Genomic DNA, 23,798 nt, shown 5'->3' with positions numbered 1-23,798 from the left:
AAGCATGTCAGAAGGACACTTTTTGGTCAGTTCCTTGTATCTCTCCCAAGCTTCATAGAGGGATTCACCTTCCTTTTGTCTGAAAGTTTGAACATCCACTCTAAGCTTACTAAGCTTTTGAGGAGGAAAGAACTTGGCTAAGAAAGCCGTGACCAGCTTATCCCAATAGTTCAGGCTATCTTTAGGTTGAGAGTCCAACCATACTCTAGCTCTGTCTCTTACAGCAAACGGGAAAAGCATAAGCCTGTAGACCTCAGGATCAACCCCATTGGTCTTAACAGTATTACAGATCTACAAGAATTCAGTTAAGAACTGAAAAGGATCTTCGGATGGAAGTCCATGGAACTTGCAGTTCTGTTGCATCAGAGAAACTAATTGAGGTTTAAGCTCAAAGTTGTTTGCTCCAATGGCAGGAATTGAGATGCTTCTTACATGTAAATTGGAATTTGGTGCAGTAAAGTCACCAAGCATCTTCCTTGCATTGTTATTATTTTCGGCCATGTCTCCTTCTTTTTCGAAAATTTCTGTCAGATTTTCTCCAAAGAGTTGGGCTTTAGCTTCCCTTAGCTTCCTCTTCAGAGTCCTTTCAGGTTTAGGATCAGTTTCAACAAGAATGTTCTTATCCTTGTTCCTGCTCATATGAAAAAATAAGAGAACAAAAAATATGGAATCCTCTATGTCACAGTATAGAGATTCCTTATGCAAGTATAAGAAGAGAAGAATGTAAGAAGGAGAAGAGGAGAAACTCGAACACAGAGAGGAAGATGGGGTTCAAATTTTTAAGAAGAAGAGAAGTGTTAGTAGATAAATAAATAATTAGAAGGGAGTGAGAGAGAAGAATTTTCGAAAAATAAATTAAAATAAAAGTATTTTTGTTTTTAAATTGAATTTAAAATAATAAAAAATAAAAATTAAAGTTCGAAAATTAAGAAAGGAAAATTGAATCAAATTAAATTAAATTTAAAACAATTAGTTAATTTAAAAAGGAATTTTGAATAAGAGGAAGGTGATTTTCGAAAATTAGAGAGAGAATTAGTTAGGTAGTTTTGAAAAATATATGATTGAAACAAAAAGATAGGATTAGTTTGAAAAAGATTTGAAAATCAATTTTAAAAAGATAAGAAGTTAGAAAAGAAGTTAGAAAAGATTTTGAAATTGAATTTTTTTTGAAAAAGATGTGATTGAAACTTATTTTGAAAAAGATTTGAAAAAGAAATTTAAAAAGATTTGATTTTGAAAATTAAAGTTGATTACTTGACTAACAAGAAACAACAAGATATGATTTTTAAATTTAAAGATTGGACCTTTCTTAATAGGCAAGTAATAAGCTTAAAAATTTTTGAATCAATCACATTAATTGTTAGTAAAGATTTTGAAATTATGAAACAAAATAACAAAAGATTTTGAAAATCAATCATAAAGTTTTCGAAAATATGAAGGAAAAATTGAAAAAGATTTGATTTTTGAAAAAGATTTGAAAAAGATAGAATTTTTAATTTGAAAATTTGATTTGACTCATAAGAAACAACTAGATTTTAAAAAATTTTGAAAAAGTCAACTCAAATTTTCGAAATTTATGAGTGAAATAAGAGAAAGATATTTTTTTTTATTTTTGAATTTTTAATGATGAAAGAGAAAAACATCAAAAAGACTCAAAACATGAAAATTATGAATCAAAACAAAGGAAACATGCAAGAACACTTCGAATGCAAAGATGAACACCAAGAACACTTTGAAGATCATGATGAACATCAAGTATGTATTTTTGAAAAAAATTTTTGATAAAAGAAAACATGCAAGACACCAAACTTAGAAATTTTTAATATTTAGACACTAAGAATTCAAGAATGCATATGAAAAACAAGAAAAGACACAAAACAAGAAATTTTAAAGATCAAACAAGAAGACTTATCAAGAAAAACTTGAAGATCATGAAGAACAAGAAAGAAACTCAATGCATGTGTTTTCGAAAAATTTTTAAGAAAAATAAAAGGATGCAATTGACACCAATCTTAAAAATTGACACAAGACTCAAACAAGAAACACAAAATTATTTTTGATTTTATGATTTTATTAAATTTTTTTTCGAAAATTATTTTGGGAAAACGAAAAAGAAGAAATTTTTTTTTTGTATTTTTCGAAAATAAGAAATAAAAGCTTAAAATTAAAATAAAATTACCTAATTTGAGCAACAAGATGAACCGTTAGTTGTCTAAACTCGAACAATCCCCGGCAACGGCGCCAAAAACTTGGTGCACGAAACTGTGATCATCAATGGCGCCAACAACTTGGTACGCACAATTGTAATCTCAACTCTTTATCACAACTTCGCACAACTAACCAGCAAGTGCACTGGGTCGTCCAAGTAATAAACCTTACATGAGTAAGGGTCGATCCCACAGAGATTGTCGGCCTGAAGCAAGCTATGGTCACCATGTAAATCTCAATCAAGCGGATTCAAATGGGTATGGTGAATTGATAATAAAAACATAAATAAAATATAAACTAGGATAGAGATACTTATGTAATTCATTGGTGAGAATTTTAGATAAGCGTATAGAGATGCTTTCGTTCCTCCTGAACCTCTGCTTTCCTGCTGTCTTCATCCAAGCATTCCTACTCCTTTCCATGGCAAGCTTTATGTAGGGCATCACCGTTGTCAATGGCTACATCCCATCCTCTCTGTGAAAATGGTCCAATGCGCTGTCACTGCATGGCTAATCATCTGTCGGTTCTTGATCATACTGGAATAGGATTTACTATCCTTTTGCGTCTGTCACTACGCCCAGCACTCGCGAGTTTGAAGCTCGTCACAGCCATCCCTTCCCAGATCCTAATCGGAATACCACATACAAGGTTTAGACTTTTCGGATCTCAGGAATGGCCGACCATGGGTTCTAACTTATACCACGAAGATTCTAATATCTCGGACTCGGTCCTCTGTATTAGATATCTAAGAGATATTCATTCTAGCTTGTTTGCATGTAGAACGGAAGTGTTTGTCAGGCATGCGTTCATAAGTGAGAATGATGATGAGCGTCACATAATCATCACATTCATCATGTTCTTGGGTGCGAATGGATATCTTAGAATAGGAATAAGCTTGAATTGAATAGAAAAACAATAGTACTTTGCATTAATTCATGAGGAACAGCAGAGCTCCAAACCTTAATCTATGGTGTGTAGAAACTCTACCGTTGAAAATACATAAGTGATGAAGGTCCAGGCATGGCTGAATGGCCAGCCCCCATAAAGGTCTAAGATAGCATAAAACTGATCAAAGATCTGATCCGAAGATGTAAATACAACAGTAAAACGTCCTATTTATACTAAACTAGTTACTAGGGTTTACAAAAATGAGTAAATGATGCAGAAATCCACTTCTGGGGCCCACTTGGTGTGTGCTTGGGTTGAGCATTGAGCTTTACATGTGTAGAGGCTTTTCTTGGAGTTGAACGCCAGTTTGTAACCTGTTTCTGGCGTTTAACTCCACTTTGCAACCTGTTTCTGGCGTTTAACTCCAGAATGCAGCATGGAACTGGCGTTGAACGCTAGTTTGCGTCGTCTAAACTCGGGCAAAGTATGGACTATTATATATTGCTGGAAAGCTCCAGAAAACCCACTTTGAGTGCAGGGAGGTCAGAATCCAACAGCATCTGCAGTCCTTCTTCAACCTCTGAATCTGATTTTTGCTCAAGTCCCTCAATTTCAGCCAGAAAATACCTGAAATCACAGAAAAACACACAAACTCATTGTAAAGTCCAGAAATGTAAATTTTAATTAAAAACTAATAAAAATATACTGAAAACTAATTAAATTATAATGAAAACTATGTAAAAACAATGCCAAAAAGCGTATAAATTATCCGCTCATCAGACCCTTTGCCTTTCCCACTGACTTTGTGGTATTGGACATGGAGGGGCACAAGGTGCATCCCTCATCCTAGGAAGACCTTTCCTAGTTACAGGACGGACCCTCATTGATGTTAAAAGTAACCCTAAGAGTCGATGAAGAAAAGTTTGTACTGAATGCTGTCAAGGCTATGCAGCATCCAGACTTCCTGAGGAATTCATGAGCATTGACCTCATTGATTCCCTGGTGGAAGAGGTCAACATGGCCGAAAGCATCAAGGAAGGGCTAGATGATATCCTTGATGATACCCAGCCAGATTCAGAGGATCTTCTGGAAACCTTTGAGGAAAAAGAGAAGCCTCCTAAGCTCAAGCATAAGCCATTACCTTCCTCCCTGAAATATGCATTTCTGGGAGAGGGAGATTGATAAACCACTATTTTATGGTTTACATTGTGTTTAATTGAATAGTTTCATCAAGTCTTCACCCACTTATTCATACTAATTGCATGATTTTTAATTCCTTCCTAGTATCGTTTTATGGTTGAAAACTTGCTTCCTAGAGATCTTTAATTCGTATATTTTAATCCTCCTTTATACCATTCGATGCTGTGATCCGTGTGTTAAGTATTTCAGGCTTCATAGGGCAGGAATGACTTAGAAAATAGAGAGGAAGCCTGCAAAAATTGAAGGAACACAAGAAACTAAGGAGATGACCAGCGAACATTGATGCGCGCACATGGCTCACGTGAGCGCGTGGAATGGAGAAAATCGCAGCGATGCGTGTGCGTGCCTGACGCGTATGCGTGGATTGGAGTCTGCACAAATGACGTGAACGCATGGACAACGCGCTTGCGTGACAAGGAAAATCGTTGAATGACGCGAACGCGTGAACGACGCGTACGCGTGACCTGCGCAATCTGTAGAATTAACAGAAAATGCTGGGGGCGATTTCTGGCCACATTTTGACACAGTTTTCGGCCCAGAAACACAGAATAAAGCCAGGAAACATGCAGAAACTCAACACGTAACTTGACACACATCTTAGACATAATAGACATACAGTTTTAGATACATAAGGATAGTTTTTAGGTTTCTAGATCTGAATTTAGAGAGGATTACTTTCCCTCTAGGTTCACTTTACATTCATTGTTTCATGCTTTTGGATATTGAAGAGTCATTACCTCCGTTGAAGTCATTATTCTAGTTTGTTTACTTTGTCCCTTATTCTTCCATATCCTTATTTATTTTATTTAGAGTTCTAATTGGATTATTTTCATGGATTATTGATAAAGAGGATTACTTTTACCTTCAATTAATTTTTAGTCTCTATTTTATTTTATTTTATTTATTATGTCTTCTTCTTATATTTTTCTGAGTATTATATTCATGTCAATGGAGTAGATTTCCCAAACTTGACATGGGGTTGATTAAGAGGAGACACTTGAGATGGAAGGCTTAAGTGTTAGTTAAATTGGAAGTTGTTGGCTAGTTCTGTATTTACTAACGCTAGACCTTCCCAAGGGAGAGGACTAGGATTTGCGAATAAGGATTAGCTCAATCACTTGACTTTCCTTTATTTAGTAAGGGTTAACTAAGTGAAAACAACAACCCTTTTGATACTACACTAAAGAGATCCCAACAAGGATAGAACTTCCAATTAATCATTCCCCCAGTCAAGACTTTTTATTAAAATATTAATAATCATTCTTAGTTTTATTACTTTAATTTATTGCTCATTATCCAAACTCAAACTCTCTCGGAAAATTCCTAATTAATAAATTAGCATCCTTTCTCCCAACTCGTTGGGAGACGACCTGGGACTCATACTCCCAGTATTTTTATTTCTAAATTTCGTGACAAATTTTCTAAATTGACAAGGCGGATCTTAGCTGGTTAAGAACTATACTCTCAACGCATTCTCTATATTGATTTCTTAATTAGGCGACTTCTGCCCTCTCGTCAGTTTTTGGCGCCGTTGCCGGGGAGTTACAATTGTGTGCTGAATTTTTAATTAGTGTACATATTTTAATTTTAATTGCAAATTTTATTTTTATTTTTATTTTTTTATCATGAGCGACATGTTTTTTTCATTGAATGACGCGTTCACTGCTTGATCCGAGCTTAGCCGCATTTGATCTTGAAATTGAAAGAACTCATTCATGTATTAGGCGAGCTCGACACAAGTTAGCCTCTGAGGGTGGTGAAGTGATTGTTATCGATTCACCAGTCTCATCTGAGGGCGAATCTAAACCGCCATCTGAGAGCGAAACAAGCTCCTTTACTACTAATTCAATTGATTCACGTGCAGATAGAATAACAGCAACTAGGAAGATTACTCTCCAGGAGGCTGGAGCCCCAGATTTTACACTGTAGCCGTATCAAGTGCATCATCCAACTCTGGCTGTAGATTTTAAACTGAAGACTGCACTAATCAACTTGATGCCCAAATTTCATGGCTTACCTGCTCAAGAGCCTATCAAGCACCTAAGGGATTTCCAGACAGCCTGTTCTACTATTAGGCATAATAGTGCAGATGAAATTTCTATTCTGTTAACTGCCTTCCTGTTTTCTCTTGAGGGAAAGGCGAGGGAGTGGTACTACTCCCAACCTGAAACAACTGTTACCAACTGGGTTACGCTCAGGAGAGAATTTTTGGAAAAATACTTTCCAGCTGAAGTCACAGATAGACTAAGGAAAGAGATCTCCTACATTGTTCAAGGGGAATCAGAGGCTCTTTATGAGTACTGGGAGTGCTTTAAGAACCTTCTAGATGCGTGCCCCCATCACATGATCGACAGACTGGTGTTGATCAGCTACTTCACACAAGGCATGAAGCCTCAGGATTAAACTACACTGGATGGTGCTAGTAATGGTTCTATGAAAAAGTACAAGACCACAAATGAAGCATGGCAACTGATCAACGACTTAGCTAAGTCCACTAGGAATAACAGGCACAGGCACAGCCACTCAAAAGCTGTTGCAGAGGTTTCCTCTAGCATTGAAACTACTGCTCTTACACAGAGTATATGTGAAATGACCAACCTACTAAAGCAGATGCAGTTAAATCAACAACAAGCTCAGCCTCACCCACCACAACATAGCCAACAGTTAGTCCCATAAAGAGTATGCAGAATCTGTGCTGATTATAGTCATTATACTGATGAATGTCTGCAGCTCCAACAAGAAGACAACACTGTGGCAGCTACTCATAACTTCAATGACCGCCCGAATCAAGGATACAATCAACAAGGCGGCAATTACAACCCAGGTGGAAACTATAACCAAGGATGGTAGGACAACTCCAACTAGGGTTGGAAAGATAATTCCAACCATGGCTAGAGGGACAACTATAATAGAGGAGGCAGAGATAATAATGGAAACCAGAGGTGGAATAACAACAACAGATAGCAGAATCAGAACCAGCCTTACAGAGCACCTCACCTAAGACAATCTCAAGGATCCCAGCATAACCAACAACAAGTTCCTCAGATCACCTATCCTAATTCCTCATCAAATGACGAGATACTTCGTTCTCTTACACAAGGACAAGATATGCAGACATAGCTAAACTCTACTTTAAATGGTCTGAATGCCACTTTACAAGCTCTCGCCTCCAGGATAGATTCATTACCTAATTCCACTAACCAACCTTTAAACTCCAGTGGAATTCCTTCTCAACCCTTACCTAACTCCAAGGGTGGCATCAACGCCATCACTTTAAGGTCTGGAACCACATTGCAGGAAAGGAACCAAGAGGAGCCAAGCCCACAAGTACACGCCCCAACTGAGGATGTGATAGAAGTGGAAGATGCTGAAGAGGAAGAGGACGTACAAGACATAGTTGAAGAAGAAGCAGTTCAACCAAGGAACGGAGAACCAAAGGAAGCTGAAGCTGTACAAGATGCCATCCCTATCCCATTTCCACACCTTGCAAAGAAATCCAGAAAGCAGATGGAACTTGATCCCAAAATGGTAGAAATATTCAAAAAAGTTGAGGTAACTGTTCCCCTTTTTTATGTCATTCAGCAGGTACCTAAATACGCAAAGTTTCTAAAGGATTTATGCATTCATAAAGATAAAATTAATGAGTTAGAAACTATTCCTTTAGGTAGTTTTATATCTGCTTTAATGGGAGGTATACCTGAAAAATGTAGTGATCCAGGTCCATGCATGGTTAACTGTACCATTAGAGGTGTAATATTTTCTGATTACATGTGTGACTTAGGAGCGTGTGTTAGTATAATGCCATTGTCTATATATGATACTTTGAGGCTCCCTCCCTTAAAAAGGTCGACAGCTCATTTTGTTTTAGCAGATAAAAGCATTACTACAGTAGTTGGAATTGCTGAAGATGTATTAGTGAGCATTAAGGGGCTCACATTTCCTATTGACTTCTATATCCTGGAAATGCTCCATAATGACTCAAGAAGACCATCATCAATCCTGCTTGGAAGACCATTCCTGAAGACTTCAAAGTTCAAGCTGGATGCATTCTCAGGAACTTACACCTTTGAGATAGATGGCAGAACAGTGAGTTTCAAATTAAATGAAGCTATGAAGCACCCTCCGGAAGATCATTCTATCTTCTAGTGCGACATCATTGATGAAACTGTAGCTGAAGTTCACCAAGAAGAAATAGAAGAGAAGCACATGGAGCAAGGTCCAAGTGTGGGGACACCCTCTGAACACAATGCGGACACTTTGCCATTATCACTAGCCCCGAATGATCCAGAGCCTAGCCATGAGTAGAAATTGGAATTAAAGCCCCTTCCTCCACACCTCAAGTATGCTTACCTTGAGGATAATTAGAAGTTTCCAGTTATCATTGCAAGGGAACTCACTTCTCAACAAGAAGAGCAACTGCTCAGTGTGCTGAGAAAACATAAGAAAGCAATTGGATGGAGCTTGGCGGATATAGTAAGCATCAGCCCTCAAGTTTGTGAACATAGAATATTCTTAGAAGAGGGAGCAAAGCCTGTCCGTCAACCCCAAAAAAGATTGAATCCCACCATCTTAGAAGTTGTCAAGAAAGAAGTGACCATGCTACTTGAAGCAGATATCATTTACCCCATCTCAGACAGTGAATGGGTCAGTCCAGTACAAGTGGTGCCCAAGAAGTCTAGAGTCACAACAATAAAGAATGAGCATAGAGAGCTCCTGACAACTAGAGTGCAGAATTCATGGAGGGTTTGCATTGACTATAGGCATCTCAACCAACCCACTCGTAAGGATCATTACCCCTTGCCATTCATTGATCAGATACTTGATCGCCTGTCAGGTAAATCCCATTACTGCTTTTTGGATGGTTATACAGGGTACTTTCAAATTCATATAGCTCCTGAAGATCAGGAGAAGACTACTTTTACATGTTCCTTTGGAACATATGCTTATAAAAGAATGCCTTTTGGCTTATGTAATGCAGCTGCTACTTTCCAAAGATGCATGATGAGTACCTTTTCAGATCTTATTGAAAACTGTATGGAAGTTTTTATGGATGATTTTAGCGTATATGGTGATTTATTTAGCCTTTGCTTGGATAGCTTGTCTAGAGTATTAGACAAGTGTGTTAGTACAAACCTTGTATTGAATTTTGAAAAATGTCATTTTATGGTAAAACAAGGAATTGTACTAGGACATGTTGTGTCTAACACTGGTATTTCTATAGATCCAGCAAAAGTAGATGTCATTTCTAGTTTACCTTACCCCTCCTCTGTGAGGGAAGTCCGTTCGTTCCTTGGCCACGTAGGTTTTTACAGGAGATTCATTAAGGACTTCAGTAAGGTAGCATTGCCTTTATCCAGATTTCTGCAGAAAGATATTGAGTTCGAGTTCAGCGAGGATTGCATGCAAGCCTTTGATAAGCTGAATATCGCCCTGACTCAAGCCCCGATTGTAAGAGGACCAAACTGGAGCCAGCCATTTGAAATTATGTGTGATGCCTCCAACCATGCAGTAGGAGTGGCACTGGCTCAGCGCGAAGGTAAAGACCCTTTTGTAATTTCTTATGCGTCTAAGACTTTAGACGCTGCTCAGTCTAATTACACTACTACTGAAAAAGAGCTTCTTGCTATTGTTTTTGCTCTGGATAAATTGCGAGCCTATTTACTTGGTACTAAGGTAGTAGTGTACTCAGACCATGCAGCTCTAAAATATTTATTAGCTAAAAAAGAGTCCAAACCAAGGCTAATACGTTGGATACTGCTGCTACAAGAATTTGATTTAGAAATTAAGGATATGAGTGGTAACCAGAATTTAGTGGCAGACCACTTGAGTCGCCTTGAGCACATTAAGCATGACTCCACCCTTATTAATGATACTTTCCCATTTGATAGTTTGCAAGCAGTATCTGAAGTAGTCCCTTGGTATGCACCTGTAGCTAATTATCTAGTTAGCCATACTTTCCCTCCCAATTTTACTAAGCATCAAAGGGACAAGCTGAAAAGCGAGTCGAAATATTTTATATGGGATGACCCATATCTATGGAGTTGTGGTGCTGATTAGGTAATTAGAAGACGTGTATCACAATCAAAATTCCAATCCATTTTAGAGGCATGCCACTATTCTGAGAGTGGAGGACATTTTGGCCCTCAAAGAACAGTTAGAAAAATCTTAGACTGTGGATTCTGGTGGCCTACTCTTTTTAAAGATGCTGCTGAATTTTGTAAATCTTGTTTCCCATGCCAAAGGTTTGGTAATATATCCAAGAGGGATGAGATGCCTCAACAGATTATGCTTTTCTGTTAAATTTTTGATGTTTGGGGCATTGACTTCATGGGACCCTTTCCAAACTCTAATGGTTACCTTTATATATTGTTAGCTGTAGATTATGTTTCTAAATGGGTGAAAGTAATTCCTACCCGTACTGATGATGCTAACACTGTTGCTTCCTTTGTTAGAAACCATATTATTTGTCGCTTTGGGTCACCACGAGCAATCTTGAGTGATCAAGACACTCACTTTTGTAACAGGAGACTGACAGGATTACTGAAAAAGCATGGGATTGTTTATAAAGTAGCAATAGCTTATCATCCCCAAACCAATGGACAAGCAGAAGTGTTTAACAGGGAGATTAAACACATTCTGGAGAAGATAGTAAAATCTCATAGAAAAGACTGGAGTGCCAAGCTACAAGATGCACTCTGGGCATATAGAATAGCGTACAAGACACCCATTGGGATGAGCCCCTTCCGCTTAGTATACGGAAAGGCTTGTGGTGCGCAGAAATTGTGATTACACTTTGATTATGTAAAATTCATCGCTCTTTCTTTCCTTGGTAATGGCGCCAAAAACATGATGCCAATACCATGGTTCACAACTTCGCACAACTAACCAGCAAGTGCACTGGGTCGTCCAAGTAATACCTTACGTGAGTAAGGGTCGAATCCCACGGAGATTGTTGGTATGAAGCAAGCTATGGTCACCTTGCAAATCTCAGTCAGGTAGGGTTAAATGTGATTGGATTAGATAATTAAAAGATAAACAATAAGGGATAGAAATACTTATGTAAATCATTGGTGAGAATTTCAGATAAGCGTATGGAGATGCTTTCGTTCCTCTGAACCTCTGCTTTCCTGCTATCTTCATCCAATCAGTCTTACTCCTTTCCATGGCTGGCTTTATGTGATACATCACCATTGTCAATGGCTACTTTCGGTCTTCTCTCGGGAAAATGATCCAAATGCCCTATCACGGCACGGCTAATCGTCTGGAGGCATCACCCTTGTCAATGGTTTCATCCTATCCTCTCAGTGAAAATGGTCAACGCACCCTGTCACAGCACGGCTATTCATCTGTCAGTTCTCGATCATGCTGGAATAGGATTTACTATCCTTTTGCGTCTGTCACTACGCCCGGTAATTGCGAGTTTGAAGCTCGTCACAGTCATTCAATCATTGAATCCTACTCGGAATACCACAGACAAGGTTTAGACCTTCCAGATTCTCTTGAATGCCGCCATCATTCTAGCTTACACCACGAAGATTCTGGTTAAGAGATCTAAGAGATACTCATTCAGTCGAAGGTAGAACGGAAGTGGATGTCAGGCACGCGTTCATAGGGAATGATGATGATTGTCACGTTCATCACATTCAGGTTGAAGAGCGAATGAATATCTTAGAAGAGAAATAAGATGAACTGAATAGAAAACAGTAGTACTTTGCATTAATCTTTGAGGAACAGAAGAGCTCCACACCTTAATCTATGGAGTGTAGAAACTCTACCGTTAAAATTACATAAGTGAAAGGTCCAGGCATGGCCGAATGGCCAGCCCCTCTGATCTAAGAACCAGGCGTCCAAAGATGTCTAATACAATAGTAAAAGGTCCTATTTATAATAAACTAGTCACTAGGGTTTACAGAAATAAGTAATTGATGCATAAATCCACTTCCGGGACCCACTTGGTGTGTTCTTGGGCTGAGCTTGAGTGTTGCACGTGTAGAGGTCCTTCTTGAAGTTGAACGCTAGTATTTGTGCCAGTTTGGGCGTTCAACTCTGGTTTTGGATCCTTTTCTGGCGCTGGACGCCAGAATTGGGCAGAGAGCTGGCGTTGAACGCCAGTTTGCATCGTCTATTCTTGGCCAAAGTATAAACTATTATATATTTCTGGAAAGCCCTGGATGTCTACTTTCCAACGCAATTGGAAGCGCGCCATTTCGAGTTCTGTAGCTCCAGAAATTCCACTTTGAGTGCAGGGAGGTCAGAATCCAACAGCATCAGCAGTCCTTCTTCAACCTCTGAATCTGATTTTTGCTCAAGTCCCTCAATTTCAGCCAGAAAATACCTGAAATCACAGAAAAACACACAAACTCATAGTAAAGTCCAGAAATGTGAATTTAACATAAAAACTAATGAAAACATCCCTAAAAGTAACTAGATTCTACTAAAAACATACTAAAAACAATGCCAAAAAGCGTATAAATTATCTGCTCATCAGCTTGCCACCTTCTAGTGGAGGTGGAACACGGCTTTATGGGCTGTAAGGGAATACAATATGAATTTTGAAGAATCTGGTGCTGAAAGAAAGATGCAACTAGCAGAATTGGAGAATCTTTGCCTAGAAGCATATGACAATTCCAGGTGATACAAAGAGAAGATGAAGGCTGTCCATGACAAGCACATAAAAGGAGAGAATTCAGACCAGGAGAGTTAGTTCTTCTATATAACTCCAGGCTGAGGCTCATGCTAGGTAAATTGAGATCAAGATGGGAAGGTCCCCATAGAGTAGAAAAGGCAGAGCCATACGGAATTTTTCACCTGCGTCATCCTTCTAGCTCCAAATTCCTAAAGGTCAATGGACATCGCCTAAACCTTTACCATGGAGAAAAGATTAAGGATCACAAAGAACTAGAGGTTTTCCTCTTGGAAGACCCACCAACAGAAGCAGAATGAGCCTAAAGAACGTCCAACTTAAGGACGTAAAAGCAAAGTGCTAGGTGGGAGACAACCCACCATGGTATGATCATTCAGTTTCAGTCTTAGTTTTATTATACTTTATTCTATTTTTATTTTTGTTAATGACTCTTCTCATAATCTCTGCATATAGCCGCATATAGCCTGCATTTGCATTTGCATACCACATAAAAAAAAAGGCACGCGACGCGTAAGCGTCGTTGACGTGTCCGCGTCATATGTGCCTTGGACACAAGAAGAAAAGAAGCAGAGAGTCACGCAATAGCGTGGCTGGAGGCGTGCCGTAGGCATAAGCATGCCCACATGACCGCGTCAATGACGTGTCCACGTCATTTTGAAAAATAGCCTCCTACGCGTGCGCGTCGTCCATGCGCACGCATGACCCTGCGAAATCAACGTAAATGGGTGTATTACAGAGATTTATGATGGAGTGGGGCTGGAATGATGCTGGAAGCACAAGCCCTATCACGCGAACGCGTGCCCCACACGTTTGCATCACCTGAAAATTTTCACACACCATGCGAACGCGTCACCTAAATTTTTGGCAAAATGCATTTAAAACAGAGAGTTGTGCGTACGCGAGGCTGCACTTGCGCCAATAGCACAAATCAGGCCACGCGACCGCGTGACCCACGCGTCCGCGTCACCTGAAAATTATCACACACCATGCGACCGCGTCACCCACGCGTCCGCGTCACATGCGGCGCACAGCTTATCCATATCAGCCAAATATCTTATCTTTTCTTCCCCAAATCCAAATCTTTTCTATCCCTTCTTATTTCTTTCTTCTTTCTTCTTCCCTCTTTATTCTTTCTCACTCTTCACCTTTTCCTTTCCCTATTTTTCATCCATTATCAAGGTTCTTTTCTTTCTTTTCTTACTTTTTCCTTTTCCTTTATTAATTTTTATTTATGTTTCCTTCTTCTTTTCCTTTTACTTTCATTATCTATATTTTCCTTTTTCTTTCTTTTTCTTTTCTTCATTATTCCTTTAATTGGTGTTAGAAATTTAATTGGGTGATTGTTTTCTTTTATATTTTGCTTGTGGATTATTGTGGTATTGTTTGAAAATTAATATTACTTTTTAAAGGGTTGCTTGCATGTTCAAATCAATATTTTCAATAACATATTTACCATGCATGCTAAGTGTTTGTGAAAAAGCCCGTATGGTATTATGCATTTTTTTATGTCATTCTACTACTCTAATGCCTGTTTTTTTCCTCACAACATCCCTTTTATATTTTATTGATTAAATATAATTATCAATACAAACAGGTTGTTAGTTTGAAAGAGTTGATAATCTAACTTGGACATTTAATGCTTGATCTATGCTACTCATTTCTTTGCCAGCATGCCAATAAACATCTTGCATTTAATTGTCATCACCTGCACTTGCTATATTTCCAGTGATGAACTTTTCACATGTAGTCATGACCATGTGTTAACGACATCCTTCTTTATCGTGCATTGATTATCACGCATCTTGTCCTCTTCCTTGCTCTAACCCTTGAAGTTTTAAAAGTACTTATCTTTTCCCTTTCAGGATGGCCACCAAGAAAGGTAAAGAGAAAGCTACTCCCAAACCACCAGTAAGGAAAGGAACAAAAAGGGCACTAATGGCAGAGCCACCTTCAACAGTGTTAAAGCCCTCAACAAAACGAATCAAGATCGATGAAAAAGAGAAAGCCTTCCCAGAAAAGGACACTGCGCGGTTCACTAACCGCTACTCTGAGCAGATGTTCCCCATCCTGGCTGAGAGAAATTATAACAATGAGTACCTTCTTATCCTCTCAACCAACATTGCTGAATTTGTTGAGCCCCGCATTGAGCAAAGACAATGGGAATTCCTACAGAGACAGCCACGGTAGGTTAATCTATCATGGATAGTTGAATTCTACTCCAATTTTCACATGCCAACCATGCAGTCTATCTATGTCCGTCAGAAGTAAGTCCCTATAACTGAAGAGGCCATTCAGCGAGCTTTAGATCTTCCCCCTGCTCTAGAAGGATTGGACGCATTCCAATAAGCCTCATTCAAACGCCAGATATACCAATTTGACTGGGACGCCGTTCTCAGAGTTATAGCACAACCTGGCAGCAGATGGACCTATGGATACCATCGGTCCTGACCTAAGGGCATATTGGCTTCAGCACTCACCTTGGAGGCTCGAGTATGGGCACAGATTATGTCCCATTACGTCTTTCCGAGCACTCACGAGTCCTCCTTCACTGCAAACATGGCTGTTCTACTCTGGTGTATCCTTACAGACCAGCACCTCAATCTACCAAGACACATTCGGCATGCTATGGGACACGTACAGATTGCGGGTAACATACCTTTTCCCGCCCTGGTTTCAAATCTAGTCTCAGCAGTCAGAGTCTCCTATAGAGCTGGGGACACCAAGGCCATGATCCCATGAGATGATCAATACGTCCCTAACGGAAAGTATATCAGACCTCCAGCAGCCTCTACTAACCAGAGCACAGAACCAGCAGAAGATATCCCTTCTTCTTCCATATCACAAGCACCTTCAACAAACCAACTGCTCCAGCAGATACTTGAGAGACTAGACCGGCTTGACCAGAAAGGAAAGCAAAGGGAGCGTCGTAACAAGCGCCAATTTACATACCTCAAGGAGCTGATTATTGGTAACCACGCACCTGAAGAAAACCCAGACACTCCGGACTCCACTTCATTTACCAACACAGAGAGCCATGACGGTCCCGATGATGGAGATGCTGCTACCAGCCCCCCTTTGTTCCTGACTGATGGTACCGAGGACGTTGCAAAGCTTTAAGTGTGGGGAGGTCGGTCAGTACCTGACTTCCGGAGGTAATTTCTTTTTTTTCTCAACACCAATAGACTAGGATATTTAGCTAATTTTTCTTTTGTTAGGATAGGATAAATTGCATGCATGTTCTATTTGGTTGAAAAATTAATAAGTTTCTTTTTAAGACCCTATTTTTGAAAATTTTCACTAATTTAAACAAAAACTTTTGTGTTAAAAATTGCTATAAGTTGTATTTGGAACATAGTTTAAAAAGCTAAGAACACACAACCTGTGAGATTTGAGTCTAATTACATGGTTACATTATTTAACCCTAAATATTATTCTTGTGTGTTTGCTTCTCTATGATTGTAATCTTTATTTTGTTCCATCCTATATGTCCAATATTTAATGTGTTATATGCATGCGTATGATTGAGGCCATTAATTGTTTTAGCTCACTTATCCCAAAATAGCCTACCCTTCCATTTACCTTTGTTAGCCACTTTGAGCCTTTTAAATCCCATTTGTTCTATATTTTACCACATTACTAGCCTTAAGCGGAAAAATAATTAGATATCCCAATTAAATCTTTGGTTAGCTTAAGATAGAAATTGTGTGTCGATTGAGTATGGGAAATTGTGGGAACATGGGTTAATAAGGGAATGTGTCATGATAAATATTGGGAATTTAGGTACCTACTCATGTGAAACTAGAAAAATTAAAAATCCATGTGCATTGGCAATGTTATGTTTATTTTTATGCTCAAAAAAAAAAAAAGGCACGCGACGCGGAAGTGTCGCTGACACGTCTGCTTCAAGTAATTAAGTAATTAAATAAGGGGATAAAATTACCCCAATGCTAAGTTAAGTTAATGAAAAGATCAATGCATATGTGATAAAAATTAAAATAAAAGTTGATGCATGAGTATGTAATGCAAAAGTGAGAATTTTGGGTAGCTAAGCATGAATTTAAAGTATATAGAATATGTATATAGGTAAGAGCTTAGGTTAATCAAGGATTCAATTTATAGCTCACTTAGCCATATATATACCCTCACCTTTACCTTGGCCCCATTACAACCTTGAAAAGACCTCATGATATTTGCATTGGTACATTAAATATTTGTTGATTGGTTAGGTGAAGAACAAGGTTCAGAAAGCATGATTAGAGAAGAGTAGAGTGATTACCCTATACACTAGAGAGACTAGAGTGCATATACACCACCAGTGAGGGTTCAATGCTTAATTCTATGTTTCCTGCTTTCATGAGCTGTCTTCTTACAAGTTTACTTGTATTTACTGTATAGTTTGAATTAGTGAAGTTTGAGTTATTTTTGTCTTGAAGAACTTATTTATTTTAACCAAGTAAACAGAATCATATAGTTGCATTCATATACATAGGTTGCATTGCATTGCATGAGTCTTAATTTTTCCTACTCATTTATTTTATCTCCTTAAGCTAAGCATGAGGACATGCTAATCTTTAAGTGTGGGGAGGTTGATAAACCACTATTTTATGGTTTACATTGTGTTTAATTAAATGGTTTCATCAAGTCTTCACCCACTTATTCATACTAATTGCATGATTTTTAATTCCTTCTTAGTATCGTTTTATGGTTGAAAACTTGCTTCCTAGAGATCTTTAATTAGTATATTTTAATCCTCCTTTATACCATTCGATGCCGTGATCCGTGTATTAAGTATTTTAGGCTTCATAGGGCAGGAATGGTGTAGAAAATGGAGAGAAAGCCTGCAAAAATGGAAGGAACACAAGAAACTAAGGAGATGACCAGCGAACACTGACGCGCACGCATGGCTCACGTGAGCGCGTGGAACGCAGAAAATCGCAGCGACGCGTGTGCGTGCCTGACGCGTACGCATGGATTAGAGTCTTCACAAATGATGCGAACGCGTGGACGACGCGCTCGCGTGACAAGGAAAATCGCTGAATGACGCGAACGCGTGAACAACGTGTACGCATGACCTGCGCAATCTGCAGAATTAACAGAAAACACTGGGGGCAATTTCGGGCCGCATTTTGACCCAGTTTTTGGCCCAGAAACACAGAATAAAGCCAGGGAACATGCAAAGACTCAACACGCAACTTGACACACATCTTAGACATAATAGACATACAGTTTTAGATACATTAGGATAGTTTTTAGGTTTCTAGATCTGAATTTAGAGAGGATTACTTTTCCTCTAGGTTCACTTTACATTCATTGTTTCATACTTTTGGATATTGAAGAGTCATTACCTCCGTTGAAGACATTATTCAAGTTTGTTTACTTTGTCCCTTATTCTTCCATATCCTTATTTATTTTATTTAGAGTTCTAATTGGATTATTTTCATGGATTATTAATAAAGAGGATTACTTTTACCTTCAATTAATTTTTAGTCTCTATTTTATTTTATTTAATTTATTATTTCTTCTTCTTATATTTTTCTGAGTATTATATTCATGTCAATGGAGTAGATTTCCCAAACTTGACATGGGGGTTGATTAAGAGGAGACACTTGAGTTGGAAGGCTTAAGTGTTGGTTAAATTGGAAGTTGTTGGCTAGTTCTGTATTTACTAACGCTAGACCTTCCCAAGGGAGAGGACTAGGATTTTCGAATAAGGATTAACTCAATCACTTGACTTTCCTTTATTTAGTAAGGGTTAACTAAGTGAAAACAACTTTTGATACTACATTTAAGAGATCCCAACAAGGATAGAACTTCCAATTAATCATTCCCCCAGTCAAGACTTTTTATTAAAATATTAATAATCATTCTTAGTTTTATTACTTTAATTTATTACTCATTATCCAAACTCAAAATCTCTCGGAAAATTCCTAATTAATAAATTAGCATCCTTTCTCACAACTCGTTGGGAGACGACCTGGGACTCATACTCCCAGTATTTTTATTTCTAAATTTTGTGACAACTTTTCTAAATTGACAAGGTGGATCTTAGCTGGTTAAGAACTATACTCCCAACGCATTCTCTATATTGGTTTCTTAATTAGCTGACTTCTGCCCTCTCGTCAGAGATACATATCCTGTAATCATAAGCTCTACCTTAGAGCCACAGGAAGAAGAGGCACTAATTTAAGTGCTCAAAATACATAGGACTGCCCTTGGGTAGACTATAAGTGACCTTAAGGGCATTAGCCCAGCCCGATGTATGCATAAAATCCTACTAGAGGACAATGTCAAACCAGTGGTACAATCACAGAGGCGATTGAATCCAGCTATAAAGAAAGTAGTGTAGAAGGAAGTCACTAAGCTCTGGGAGGCTGGGATCATTTATCCCATTTCTGACAGCCCCTGGGTGAGCCATGTCCATGTTGTTCCTAAAAAGGGAGGAATGATAGTGGTTCACAATGAAAAGAATGAGCTGATCCCAAAAAGGACAGTTACAGGGTGGCGCATGTGCATTGACTACAGAAAACTCAATGACGCCACCAGGAAAGATCACTTTTCTTTACCCTTCATTGACCAAATGCTAGAAAGACTAGCAGGTTATACTTTTTATTGTTTCCTGGATGGATATTCACATGTCCTTCTGGCATGTTCACCTATAGACATTGTTGTCAAACTCTCGAGTTAACTCATAAACTCGTACCAGTTTACGAGTTTAGGTAGTGAAATCGAGTTAACTCGGACACAAACTCGTTTTTGAGTAAACTCGGGTAGACTTGGCTAGACTCGCATAAACTTGGTCAAACTCGCGAGTTTGAGAGCAAGTTAGCAAGCTTGTGTTAGGTTCCCATTTTGGCCAAAAACGACGTCGTTTTGGCATTTTGACAAAAAAAAATGAAAAAATGCTACCCACTTATCCTAAATACCTATTTGGCTTAGTGACTCCCTCTTACCTCACTCCCTGATGTTTTCTCTCTCTCCCTCACTCATTTGCCTAAATCCCTAATTGGCTCAGTGACTCCCCCACTTATCCTAAATCCCTAATTGTTTTGAGTTCACTCGTTTGCCTTCATCGCTGTTTTTCGCCGGCTGGCATTGTTGCTCCTTTGTCTGCTCAGCTTCACGTACAACCCCGCGTCTCACTCTCTGCTCTGCTTCTCGCCTTCTCCTTATCTCGCTCTCTGTTCTCTTTTATGCACGTCAAGCCTCTGTCGTGTCTGCCACGCTGTTGTCAAGCCTCTACCATCGCGCAGAGTTGTATATATTCGTCGAGCCTCTGCTGCCTCTATTGATCTGCTCTGCTTTGCTGCCATCGTTTACCGTTTCTCTACGTCCACTGCTGCACAACCTTGCCGCTTCTCTTCCTGCATGACCGCGCCACTTCAGTGCCTTCATTCAGGTATGTTTTTTTGAAAAGATTTCATAGTTGTTACTTGAGTTTATTACTGACTTCCTGAATTTTCTAGTTGTTACTTATTACTAATTTTAATTTTTTAGTTGTTCTGGCCTCTGGAATTGTATAAATTATGAATGTTTGAATTATGATCATTGTTAATTCATTCTTTTGAATATCTAAATTCTGATCATTGAAAGCTATTGCAGTTACAAATTTAGTAAATTACAGTGTTAATGTGTGTTTGTGTTAGTATATGATATGGTTCAATGTTCATAGTTGATTATTTGATTTAGGAGAAGAATTTTTATTTAGGGACAAACTTACTAATTTGATTATTTATTATTGTTGATTTAGGGATAAAATGTTTGAAACTGTTGGTTCAGGGACAAGATGGTGAAGATGAGGATATTGATACCATGGAAGATGAAGATATTGAAGGATTTCAGTTCAACTTTTAGTTTATGAGGCCATTTACTTGTTATTTTGTTGTTTTCTTTTTTCCAGTTGTGTTATTTGAAGCTTTGATTGTGTGTGAGTTCAATGTTAAACTAGATGCATACTTGTGAAGAATTTGAATGTGTTTTCTAAAGTACGTGTTATAATTGTGGTACTATTTTAATTTATTATATATTTTGAAGTTGAACTTATTAATTTTGAATGCCTAAATTTGAGTATATATATATATGTATATATTAAAAAAATTCATAACAGGTAAACTCGTACGACTTTACGAGTCAAGTCTAGGTCAGCTCCACGAGTTTGCTTAGACTCGCAAGTTTGACAACCTTGCCTATAGATGAATGCCATTTGGCCTGTGCAATGCGCCTGCCACCTTTCAGAGATGCATGTTATCCATCTTCTCTGATATGGTAGAGAAATTTCTTGAAGTATTCATGGATGACTTCTCTGTTTATGGAGACTCATTTGACTCCTGTCTTGATCATCTGACCCTGATCCTGAAAAGATGCCAAGAAACAAACCTAGTTCTAAACTTGGAGAAATGCCACTTCATGGCAACTGAAGGCATTGTTCTTGGGCATCAGGTCTTAAATTAGGGGATAGAGGTGGATCAAGCTAAGGTGGAAGTGATAGAACGCTTGCCTCCACCTACTAGTGTCAAGGCAATCAGAAGCTTCCTAGGACATGCAGGATTTTACAGGCGGTTCATAAAGGATTTTTCTAAAATCGCTAAACCCCTGTGTAATCTCTTGGCCACTGATGTTCCATTCGTCTTTGACCAAGAATGCCTGCATGCCTTTAAAACTCTGAAAGCTAAGCTTGCACTGCTCCTATCATCTCTGCACCCAACTGGGACTTGCCATTTGAGCTAATGTGTTATGCAAGTGATCATGCAATGGGCGCAGACCTAGGTCAGAGACATGACAAGCTTCTGCATGTCATTTATTATGCTAGTCGCGTAGTAAATGATGCGCAGAAAAACTACACTACTACAGAAAAGGAGCTACTTGCAGTGGTTTATGCCATCGACAAGTTCAGATCCTACTGACGTTAGGATTTTTGCTAGTAAAGAATTTTATAAAAATAGTCGCGTTGTAGATATAGATTCTAAACCAACAGAAATCCCTTCGTGCAAACGTTTTGGTTGTCACAAGTAACAAACCCCTTTAAAATTGATAACCGAGTATTTAAACCTCGGGTCGTCTTCTCAAGGAACTGCAGGGAAGTATGTTCTTATTATTGGTTATGAAGATTGTAAATTGGGGTTTTGAAGATGAGGAACAAGTGATTTAAATTACAATTAAAGTAAGTAAAAGACTGTAAATTAAATAAATAACTGTAAAACACACTTTTGGCAAGGTATGAGAAATTAGAAGTCCTATCCTAGCTATCCTTATCAATGATGATGAAAATTGAATCTTAATTCCACTTAGTTAACCTTTGCTAGAGCAAAGGAAAGTCAAGTGACTAATTAGTTAGATCCTCAAATCCTAGTTAATCCCTAAGGAAAGATTGGGATTATAGAAGTTCAATTCAATTAGCAAAGATAATGATTATCAATCATGTTTGAGTTTGATAACTCCTGAGTTACTGATTTCTTAACCAAGACCGAAAGGGGAAAAGTAAATCTACTAGAATAAAAATGTCTTCAGATTGGGGATAAAAGTAACATAAATAAAAGAAAGCAATATTAAACTGAAATACCTCAATTAACATTAATTCAAAGAGTAATCTGTAACATAGAAGAATTCATAATTAAATTGAGAACAAAATAAAAAGGAATATTGAACCTGGTAAAGAGATAATCCGGAAAGTGAATAAAATCCTAAATCTAAATCCTAATCCTAAAGAGAGAGGAGAGAATCTCCCTCTCAAAACTAAATCTAAATCATGGAAAACTAACTAATTGGAGACTCTCCTCCTGAATGGATGCGTTCCCCCACTTCATAACCTCTGGTCTATGTCTTCTGGACTTGGATTTGGGCCAAAAAAAGCTTCAGAAATCGCTGGGAGCGTTTTCTGTAATTTCTAGTGCGTGGCCTCTGTCACGCATCCGCGTGGGTCACGTGGTCGCGTCATTCGGAGTTTTCCTTGTCACGCGGTCGCTTCATTCATGCGGCCGCGTCATATGTGTTCTGCTTGTGGCGCGCGATCGCGTCAGTCATGCGGTCGCGTCGCTGTTGATTCGCGCTGGCATGCGGCCGCGTCGCCCATGCGATCGCGTGGATGCCAGTTTCTTTAAAAACTCTGTTTTGTGCTTTCCTTCCATTTTTGTATGTTTCTTTTCCATCCTTTAAGTCATTCCTGCCTTAGAAGATCTGAAACTACTCAACACACGAATCACGGCATCGAATGGAAATAAAGGGTAATCAAAATAATTATTTTTAAGTATAGGAAACATGTTTTTCACATACATCACATAATAAGGAAGGGAAAGTAAATCCATGCAATTAATATGAATAAGTGGGTGAAGAATTGAATAAATCACTCAGATTAAGCACAAAATATATCATAAAATATGGGTTTATCAACCTCCCCACGCTTAAACAATAGCATGTCCTCATGCTAAGTCCAAGATAAAGAGTAAGTTAAGGTTAAAGTGGTAGAATCTCATGCAATGCAATCTACTCTAAATGCAACTACCTACATGCATCATGCAATTCTTAATTGTTATTCACTTGTATATAAAGCTTACATGTAGTTGAATCAATTCACATTCTCAAGGAGTCATATATATATATATATATATATATACATAGCCAAACCTTAGATAATGATAAAGCACTTTTACAGTTGAGATGGGAGAGAAAAACATTTTATAAACTTGCAAGACAATTAATAATTCAAGCAGAGATATATGTTAATGAGCTATTGAACCCTCACTGGATTTTGTGTTTACTCTCTAGTCACTCAGTGTTTATTGGGTTAATCACTCTATTCTTCTTTTTATCCTTCCTTTCTATAACTTTGTTCTTCATCTAACCAATCCACAATTATAGAGTATAG

The 23,798-nt window shown here is 38.4% G+C and overlaps 1 non-coding gene across 1 annotated transcript; it reads left to right on the top strand.

The window, feature by feature from the left end:
* Nucleotides 1–108, top strand: LOC148545663 (small nucleolar RNA R71). Its single transcript, XR_015901537.1, has one exon. It is a non-coding gene; the product is annotated as a small nucleolar RNA R71 (small nucleolar RNA).
* Nucleotides 109–23,798: the final 23,690 nt, after the last annotated feature.

This window comes from Arachis ipaensis, chromosome B9 (assembly GCF_059453495.1).
Source record: "Arachis ipaensis isolate K30076 ecotype BB chromosome B9, ASM5945349v1, whole genome shotgun sequence".
Lineage (NCBI taxonomy): Eukaryota > Viridiplantae > Streptophyta > Magnoliopsida > Fabales > Fabaceae > Arachis > Arachis ipaensis.
The sequence above is the reverse complement of the archived record's forward strand: the minus strand, read 5'-3'. Positions and strand labels throughout refer to the sequence as shown.